At 37.6% G+C, this 10,547-nt stretch overlaps 1 protein-coding gene across 11 annotated transcripts in view; it reads left to right on the top strand.

Annotated features, from left to right (window-relative positions):
- Nucleotides 1-10,547, top strand: part of KLF12 (KLF transcription factor 12) — a 504,131-nt gene that overhangs the window by 321,221 nt on the left and 172,363 nt on the right. The window lies entirely within an intron of this gene.

Here is a 10,547-nt window from a genome sequence, read left to right as displayed (position 1 = left end):
AGGAGCAGTGGCCCAACTGTGCCCCGGATCACGGTTTATGGCAACCCCGAGCTGAGAGCCCGCGCCTGGGCTCCACCTCTGCAGCCGGCTTACCTGCTCCGTTACCTGGGAGCTCTGCCACACTCAGGCACCCCCGGTCTTTCTGTGACCCCGAGGGTCCTGAGACCACACTGTCCCGGATGGTTCCACCCCCCTCTTAACACCAGAGTGACGTCCCTCAGCGGAGCAGACTTTTAAAAGTTCCGATTTTGTGCTCCACGGCTCTATCACTTGCCAGAAGCGGCTGACGGAGGCCCCTCCCCCACCGTCTATCCTCCCGAATATCGCCTCTGATTCACTTCTCCACACGTCCTACCTTCCAGAAAGTGTTCGCTTTTCTGATGAGAGAGTTGTTGCTATTCTTTTCTTCGATCTCCTGTTGAGTTCGTAGGTGTTCAGAATGGTTTGATCCCTATCCAGCTGAATTCCGTGGGGAGAGGAGACGAAATCCAGGTCTCCAACTCCTCCACCATCTTGCTCTGCCCCCCTTCCCAATTTATTTTTATGCGTCTATCTCACAGTGTTCCTTAATACAGCAGTGTCTGAATTATCTTACTACAGATGAGGAAAATAAGACTTGAAGTGTGAGTTGGCTGGCATCATAGAACTGATAAGGAGCATTGCCAGGTGCCCAGTCGCATGTAATTTTCCACTACATGTTTAAAGTGCTTTTTCCTGCATTCTGTCTTGAAGGGAAAGGGTTTAAAGAAATAACGGATAGTTTGAGTGATAACTAACTAGATGGAAGGATGAGATGAAGGCAGAAGGGATGGCCGTGCCTTTGAGCTGAATAATGTAGTTGAGAGGAGTGGGTAGAGGAGTTTGATACAACAAAACTTCCCAATGGAACAGTTCTGTTGGTGTTTGGAGGTCTAGAACTGGAACTGATGAAAGAGAATTGGAAATACAGAAAGGGAGTCATTGGCATAGGGAATATTATTAGGTTTATTTTTATTTTTTAGGTATTATTTGTATACAGTAAAACACTTTATTTTAAAGGTGCAGTTCAAAGGGTTTAACAATTGCATATACTCCTGTGACTGCTACCCAAATCAAGATACAGAACATTTCCATCACCCAGAAAGTTGCCTTGCATCGCACCCCCCCCCCCCGTAAATTCACTGTTTCCTCCCAACCCCCAGACAACCACTTTCTGGTGTCTGTCACCATCATTAATTCTAGACCTTCATTTATGAATTGTATGCTATGTATTCTTTTGTTTCAGTCTTCTTTCACTCAGTGTTTTTGAGGTTCTTGCACATTGTTGTGTTATTAAGTAGTATTCCATTGTGTAGATGTGACATTTGCTTATGTCTTCACTTATCCATACACATTTGTGCTGTTTCCAGTTTGGGCTATTGTATTAAGACAGTATGAACATTCATGTGCAACTCTTCTGTGGACATAATGTTTTCATTTCTCTTAGGTAAACATCTAGGAGAGGAATTGCTGGGTTAAAGGAAGATGTTTATCTTTATAAGAAACTACCCAAGAGTTTTCCAAAGTAATATATCTGTTTATAGTCCCACCTGTGGTGCATGGGAGCTCTAGTCATTCCAGCTCTTCAACTACCTTTGGTATGGATAGTATTTTTTTTTTTAAGGCACTCTATTGATATTTAAAATAGGGTCTATTTAATTCTTCACAGTGAAGAATAAGATGCCAAGGACTTGGTTTTGGAAAAGATCTGCCTTGAGGAGTCAGATGAAGGAAGAAGAGTCCATCAAAGGCACGGAGGAGCTAAGAGAAGCATCGAGAAAATAGAGACAGGGATTTTTTAGCTAGGTCCTGTCCCTCTGAAGTTCCAGGAGGGTGAAAAATGAGAAGTCTCATCAATTTAGAAAAAAAAAAAAATAAACAACTAGAGAGAGTACAGATCTGCTTGAGTTGTGAAAAGGACATATAAGCCTGGATGAAGCAGGTTAATAGGAAGGAATCATGAATGCTTAAGGGGTAAGAACCTAAGATTTTGAAGAAGCAAGTGTAGAAATGTCTCTGTGAGGGGGAGATGAGAAAAATAAGATGATAACCAGAGTAGTGGCAGTCATTTGTACAGACTAGAGATCTACCCAGAGTAAAATGAAAGTTGAGACAGTTATTCAAATAATTGTTTGAAAAAAACACTTTAGTTACAACATGTTTTTGTCTACATATGTAAAATAAACTTGCTTATCTGATGATCGTCTGGATAAATTAATGTAGATATCAATTAGGAATTTTTCATTCAAAATATGCTTATTAAAGGCCCAGTATATGCTAGAGTCATTTTTATCTTCTTTCCATTTTCATTTTAGGTATGTCTTTGTCTTCTTATCCCCATGAACTTTGAAACTCTTCTTCCTTTGATCTTTTAACTTTAGACATGAATAAATATTTGTAAACTTTAAATCCAAAATGTAGGTTAGGTCTTGGTTCATTCCAATGAGAAAATGAGCTTTTCTTTTAGGAATAGCCCTTTTGTTTGATAACTCTGTAATATTTTATAATTCTCTAACCTCTGTCTCTTCTGGATTAGAGATATGAGAGTCTTTTAAGTACTTTCCATATTTTTGTGCTTATAAAATACCCAGCAATCACAGTTACTTCTTTATATTGCATAGATCTGAGATCATAAAATCAAATTAGCAGGTAAACATTACTGATTCATCAGGGTACTCCTAACAGATTGCTTTGAGTGACTGCATTGTTCAGTGTAATGATATGACAAACATCAAAAGGGAATTTACTTTATTCCTATACTTCATTCATTCGATGCTTATTGAACATTTGCTATATGGAAGACACCATGCTAGACTTTGTGGAGGAGACAAGTAGAGAATGTCATCTTTAATATGCCAAGAGTGATTTCATTTTCTGTCCACTATGATATCTAGGATATTTGTATTCAAAGAAAATTTCCAGTGAATTAAAGTTTTGCTATATATTGCAGTAATTTCTGTTATCTTTCATGGAAGCTCCCATTTATTGAACATTGGATATATGCCATGAAATCAGCTGTCATTGTGGAAGGTCTCCCTGGATCAGGCAAAACTGTATCACAGGGGAAAAAAGATTCAAGATTGTCTCAAATGTCTTCCCAATTTAGGGGGAGTAAAAGCATCAGTACTTTCTTTTTAGCAAATTTGATGCTTGTAAAACCCAGACTTTGTTCATTTTGAAGCCAGTTTAATGACGTAGAGCAAAGCAGAATAACATGGCTTTAGCTGGAAGCAGAGGGTTCAAAAATCTATATTGCGCAGTACAGAGCCAAGAGTGGGTAAGCATTCTAATAAATCTGTTAATCTAATTGTTTCTTAATTTTGTGAGCTAGTTAAAAAGAAAGTAAGCCCTGCATAGGGCAGGTTAATCTAAACATTCCTTCATGATCGTTACATATTCTACTTGTAGTATCTTTTAAGGAATATGGAGGATTGGAGATGGTATAAAGGTCAGAATGATCCACTGACAGCTTGGAAGGTTAAAGTTTTTGAAATGGCTTCATCAGAAAAAGGAAAACTAAAGGATGTTTTCAAAGTTATGTTTAAACAAATGGAACATTATCAGACAACAGGCAGGTTTGAACTGTGTTTCATTTGGGATGTATTTGTGGAGAGGGAGAGAGAGAGAGGACTGCACATTAGATGTTTAAATTTTCTTTACTAAATATATTTATAGGTGTGTGTAACTATGTACCTGCAATTTTTTTTTAAAGGGTATTCCAGTATAGGACAGAGAATAGGCTTAGAGGTGGCTTAACGAGCTGCATCCACTCTGCCACTATTAAGCAGTGGACCTAGAGCATGTCGCCTAACCTCTGTAAATCTTTTCTCCAACCAGAAAACAAGGGGTTTGGACTGAATTATCTCTCAGTTCCTATTCAGGTCTATTATATAATGAGTGAGTGATGTATTAATATACTTGAAAGACCTGAGCCCTCCTCAATAAATGTAACTTCTGGTGACCATCAAATATCTTTTTGCCATTGAATTGTGCGACTTCACTGTTAAGTGTGTATTTCTCCTGCGCTATAATGATGCATGATAATATGCCTAGAATGATAGCTTCACTTTAAGTTGGAGAGCATGTAGATTGTGGTTTAGCACAGTTTGATTCACATTTATATATTTGTTCTTTAATAATCAATTACTTGAATTTAAGTAATCAATTTAGAGTTTTAGGTATAAAAATGTCAAGTAAGATTTAATTTAATGATAACAGGTGATTTATTATAAGACATACAATAAAAAGTGTCAAGAACCTTACTTGTGAAAAATATTAATCAAGAAGACAGTAGTTGATAAAAAAGCAATCCTGATCCAGGAAATTCATTCACATCACAGGTCCAAGCCTATTCACTGTTATTGTGAGCTAACAAAGAGAGTTCTCGGAACGAGAAGATAGGCATCCAGTGTCAGAAAAGCTGCTTTGATGTTTTTCAAGATGGTACTTACAGAGTCCAAGGTTTTAAGTGTTTAGGGTTCATCTTAATGAAATAGTTAAAACTATTTTTAAAACTACAGTTATAATACAATCGCATATAAGTGAGTTGCCTACCAATATTTCTACAAACTTGGAGCATATGAGTGTGTTAATTTATACAACCAGATTATCTCATTTGAAGGCAGATCACAAAGCAGATCTCCTACTGTCTCTGTTCATATGTTTGAAGTTTCCATACATGCGGTTCTTGAGATGGTGAATGCAGGAACTTGGCACATGGCCTGTAATGTAGTAAAACCTCAATAAATGTTAGTTGTGGCTGCTTCCTGTTCTCACTCTTTTTATCATCTATCATTGGTTTTAAAGGTTGTCACTTCGCACTAGTTCTTTTCAAAGTCATGTCTACAGATGTCTGCTCGCATAAAATCGCACAGCTGAGTACGTTCCTAACGCACGCGTGTGCCACACTCAATTAAACGTCAGGCAGTGGCAGGCACATGTGTCCAGCACGTGCCCTCGCCGTGGCCTGACCATCAGCTGGATAAAGACAAGCATATGTAACCAAGATAATATACTGGAAATCATTTTGGCTCTTCTTTTCTAACTTTAATAATAATGATAAACAGTATGCACTTTCATATTTAATGGAAATTTAAAACTTGATAGAAATTTTTATTAATTCACTTAGAAACAAAAATTTGTGTTACTCTTTTTTAGGCTTCGGGGTTGTTGTTTTAGTATGAAGGTATGACACGTTGTTACACAAACAGACCTTACATGTACAGCCTAATACACTCATATGACCTTCGCACAGATCAAGATACAGAGTATTTATCTTGCAAGGTTCTTGATTCCCTTCCACCCCAAAATAATCTTGATTATTTTAGTGCTTTTCTACCCAGGGATAATCTCAATTATTGTGTAATAGAAGCGATTCTGAGATTGCAAGATGCCCTATTAAACATTTTGACATCTATAACTGAATTTCAGTGGGTGCAGATTCATTCATACTCTCTAATTGAAACAGAATGCAAGGTAATTTGGATGCTGCCATTGTTATTACGAAAGCTGTAAGATTTTAATATTTATAAAAACACGTTCTTTTTCTAGTCACTTAATGATAATTAAGGATTTTCCTTTCTTATAACTAGATATTGCTTTTATCTCTTTTATACTTTGAACCTCCGTGTGCAGTTTGATTGTAAAAAGACTTTTAGAACGAGCAGTCTTCATCCAAGTAGCAGGTACACGGTGGTGGGTTAGGACTCACTGGTATGTTGGAATCGGTCGAGAGAAAAGACTGGAATTGCAGCTAACTGGCTGGCAATGTGCAACCTGCTGTCTGTCCCATAGCCATAGTGAGCTGGGTTTATTTATGCTTATTTGCCTGTGTCTGTATAAGTGTGTGTATGAACGTAGGAATTACATGTCTATAAACATGGGGAGTAAAGCAGTTGAAAAGAGCTGATTTTGAGCAGTAGCTTGCCATGTTTAGTGTATCCTACCAACCAAGGTAGCAAATGGTGGGGAATAACTTTTGCGACTACTCCAGCACGATGCCAGGGAGATGGAGTCCCCTTTTGATGACTGTATTCTCCAGTCCACAAGGATTGTAATTCCAGAGCAATACCCATAGCATTTGATCTGACAAGAGAATTGAACATCTTATGTCTTTACTTACTCCCTTTCCCATCTCAAAAGAAAATTTGGGATAATTTATATAAATGTGTTAGTATGGTATAATTGGAAAAATTAGCAACTAGGCAAATAAATCAAAATATAGGAAAAATAATGTAAGAACAGTTAGATAAGGCAAAGGAAATGTTAATACCTACATATGCAGTGCACAAGGCAGGAGGCTAATATGATCCATATATACCTAAAGGTCACTTCTGTAAGGCTTCACTCTAGGAGAATAGCCACAAAATTGCCCCAAAGAAGATAATGAATTTTTTTTGACCTGACAGTTTATTTGGAATGACAGACATTTAATATGGCAGAAAAAAAAGTCAGTTCAGTGAGGAAGGATGAAAAATTGCGTTGAAATTCTGGTACAATATCATTTATATAAAAATACTCTAATTCTAACTGCATCATTAGATACTAGTATAATAAATTGTAGACACATGAATATATACTTGCATTAATTAAATCTAGTAAAAATGTCTATTCTGGCTTTATAAAATGTAAATTACAATACCCACCCTATCGTATTTTGTTTGTGTCTATTTAATTTTCAGAATACTTTAAGAAAACAAAATAAGTGAAATTGGGGCTATTTTCGGGATCTTCAGAGGAATGAAAATGAATTCTTTTAAAATTTATATCTGGTGAATTTGAAATGCAGAGCACATTTTCCCAGAGGCAATTCCCCCTTTTCATCAAAAATTTCAGGATCAGAATCGAAAATTTTCTATCCGTGCAATGTGTTGTTTTTATTTCCTGGAAGAACAGCAGGGACTTTCAACTAAGAGAGAGGTGATTTCTGGAAGCCCAGGGACTCAGTGTCCTTCCTCCTGAATTTCCGTTCCGCCTCTGTGCTTTGCTTCTGTTGTTTGCAAGCTGCCCAGCCTCAGTACTCCTGTCTGCAAAATGGAGATAAGGACCCCTCCTTCCTCTCCCATTAAGACTGTAAGGTGGGGAATTCTTCCGCTTCTTTGTAAAATTGGTCTTTGGTGCACTGTGGCATTCCACGAAAATTCTCTAAGGATGCTTTCGGTGCAGTATTTGACTCTGGGACCATGCCAACACTGCATGCAGTAGATGGAATGCACTCTACAATTTTATGTATCTACATTACTTGGTTTTGAGCACCATCACCCCAGAGAGCACTGGCTTTTATGCTGCAAAATAGTGTCAGCATGGGTCACTTTCCAAAATACTTTATCATTGGAAGGATTAACTTCCATTCTAATCACTAAACAGTGCAATTAAAAAACCAAGTCACAAAAATAAACTGAAGTTGTGACAAATGTATTGGCTGGAAAAGACTGATGAGGGTTTCCAGTTACGTTTGAAACCTTAAAGTAAGAAATGTAAATTTTACTGTTTGATCTAGTATTTTAATGAGAAGGACTATATGTAATGAAAAGATTGAACAATTAATTTTTTTAAATGTAAGGATTACTTGTAAAAGTCAAACAGACATTTAAAACCTATTTTTGTAAGCAACTCTGGATTGCTAAAGTGTTTTTAGTTTATGAAATGAAATTTGAAATATAGGTACCTTAAAAACAATGAGTTGCAAAGAGGGAAGGAAAATGATGTATGCTGAGCAGTGATCATGAGCCGGGTACACCACATCTTTTATCATCCCTATAACTATATAACATAGGTCTTAATATTCCCACTTCCATGAAAAAAAGCTAAAGTTGAATGAGTTTAGGAAACTCACACAAGACTGCAGGTAGTGTGTTTTGGAACTAGGGTCCACACCTATCCCTGTCGGACTCTGAAATCCCTTTTCCTTTACATTCTGGATGAACATGGGAGTTCTTAGTCCTTGCATGGCCAGAATCTCACCCTGTGACCCTACGCAAGTTCTGTAGTGTTATCGTCAGTCAGGTTGGGGATGAGGTGGGCATGGACCAGATGATCTCCCAAATGCTTTTGGCTCTAAATTCTATCTGGATAGGAGAGAAAGAAACATGTTTAGAATAGGTGTTCCATTTCTGTCTGATGGGCACCCTTGTGACACCCAACAAGCCCCCAAACTCCTTAGAGTGCTCATTTACAGAAGGCACATCTAGTAATGCCTCTGTTCTTGCTGCAGACTTCTGTGAGGATAGGATGAGCCAGCATGTCTGAAGGTGTTCTGTAGACTCCAAGGTTCTTCCCAAATGTAAAGTATCACAGGACCAGCAGTCACAGTGTCACTTAAAGACCAACAATGGAGAATATTTGTAGAAAAACAAAGGCTTGCAAACCTTCCCTTTTTAGGATGCAATTTATGAAACCATTGTGTTATCAGGAGCATTTATACTCTTAACTCACCATAGTAAAATGAAATCTCATGCTCAGTAGGTTTGAGTCTTCCTAATGAATCGAATTGTTACAATTTCATGAAAACGGAGTCTTAATGGCTTTCAAAAATAGCCAACTATTTTGAAATATATACAAAGTGTGAAATTTTTTTTAGAAGGAACTCAACAGTTTGGTGAGTTTACAGGTATAATATTGACTGTCCAGGCATGAAAACTCGTCACTTTTCACCAGGCTGTAACTTTTATTCATACTGTAATTAGCAGAATGTGTAGGTGCAAATTTCACACTTTATAAGGAAGTTTAATTACAGAGAATTTTTCTGACTGTTTACTTAATTTGAAATCTAATACATAAAGTTGAAATGTTCTGAAACAAAAATGCAAAAAGAGATCAAACCGATTTTATGGAAGGAACAAAGTCTTTTTGAAGAACTGGAAAGCAGACATGTAGACAAAGGGAACATGATGTGTGTTTGATACATGAGCACAAAGGTGGTTTCTACATGCCCAGTGCAGACCTGTCCTTTACAGAATTGTCTTTAGCAGTCACTGGGAACCACCCTGTGTCACTGCTCTGAATGTTTGCTCCTAAAACACATCTGCCTTCACATGCATTTGAGATGTAGGTATTGTTGTTTTCAACGTAGGCCATCATTTTGTGTCTTCATTGATTTCCTGAATGACAAAAAGCATGTGGAGAAAGAAACGAAAAGACCCTCAGAGGGTTGACAAATTTGGGTTGAACTAGAGCTAACTGCTCAGATTCCCTGCTGTGTAACTTCTAGATCAGTTGTTTCGAAACCCAAGATTTGAAATAAGTATAATTACATGTGAGTTCCAAAAGAAATATAATCACCTGCATTTGCCAAATTTAATATAACGATAATTTTACTAGGGAAAAAAGTATTATAATAACAAATAGATAAAGAGCAAACTGCAAATTTGCATATTAAGAGTAAGTTAAATAGGGAAAATTTTAGTCAGTAATTAGTTTTAGTAAATAAAATGTGTGTGGGCTAGTATGGGGAGGGCTATTTTCCCCAGGTTCCTCTTGCTCTTCCTGCTCCTCTCTTTCCCATGACTTCCTTTTAGATTTTCAGTTGTTTGCTGGTTCTACCTCTTGCAAATGAGAAATTTTAAATTGTCGCGGTAATCACGAGGGGTCTTGTAGTAAAGAAAATGTACTGTGATGTACCAAATTTTTATCTTTTTTTTTTGCTTAAAAATGAAACATTTTCTATGAACCATTTCACTGAATAGTCTCCCCATAAAATCACTGTATCTCTGAGAAGAGAAGTGTTAGTTCTGATGCACAGTGCATGCGTTCTGGAACCAAACCCTTGGGTTCCACTCCCAGACATGCCATGTATCAGCACTAAGATCCTGGCAAGTCAGTTCATTTTTCTAGGTGGCAGAGTGTTTGTTTTTTTTCATCTTTAAAACATGTAAGGTATCTAACTCATGTTGTGGCTGAATGGATTAAATAAAACAACACTTGTACTTAGCAAAGAGCCTGGCAAATAGTGCTCGAGAAATGTTCCCTTGGAAAACTGACTGGTTATTCAGTCAGTAGTTGGATAAATTAGCTATGAGCGCCATCTTCGTGAAATGAACTATATTTTGCCCCAGAGAGACTACAGCTTGGGCATCCACCTAAGATTAGAATACAAATCCTGTCTCTCTCACTCCGTGACTCTGAACAAACTACATAACTTCTGGGAACTTGTTTCACCATCCATAAAATGAACCAAGGTTGTCCCATGGTTGTTTTAAGGATGAGAGACAAAAAGTGCCTAGAACAATACCTGCCAAAAATAGGTACTCAATAAATTAGCTATATTATTGTTAAATATGGACTATATAACTTAGGTTACTCAAAAATGAAGATTAGAGAGGTAAGTCTTCTAAATATAAACAAGAAGAAGTTACCAAGAACACAAAACGTAAGTGAGAAATATATAACCTGGGACACCTGGGTGGCTCAGCCAGTTAAGCGTCTGCCTTCAGCTCAGGTCATGATCTCAGGGTCCTGGGATAGAGCCCTGCATCGGGCTCCTGCTCAGCAGGGAGTCTGCTTCTCTCTCTCATTCTGCCTGCCGCTCCCCC

This window comes from Leptonychotes weddellii, chromosome 3, assembly GCF_054177405.1.
Source record: "Leptonychotes weddellii isolate Sample4059 chromosome 3, ASM5417740v2, whole genome shotgun sequence".
NCBI classification, from domain to species: Eukaryota; Metazoa; Chordata; class Mammalia; order Carnivora; family Phocidae; genus Leptonychotes; species Leptonychotes weddellii.
This window is presented reverse-complemented; position numbering and strand designations above follow the sequence as displayed.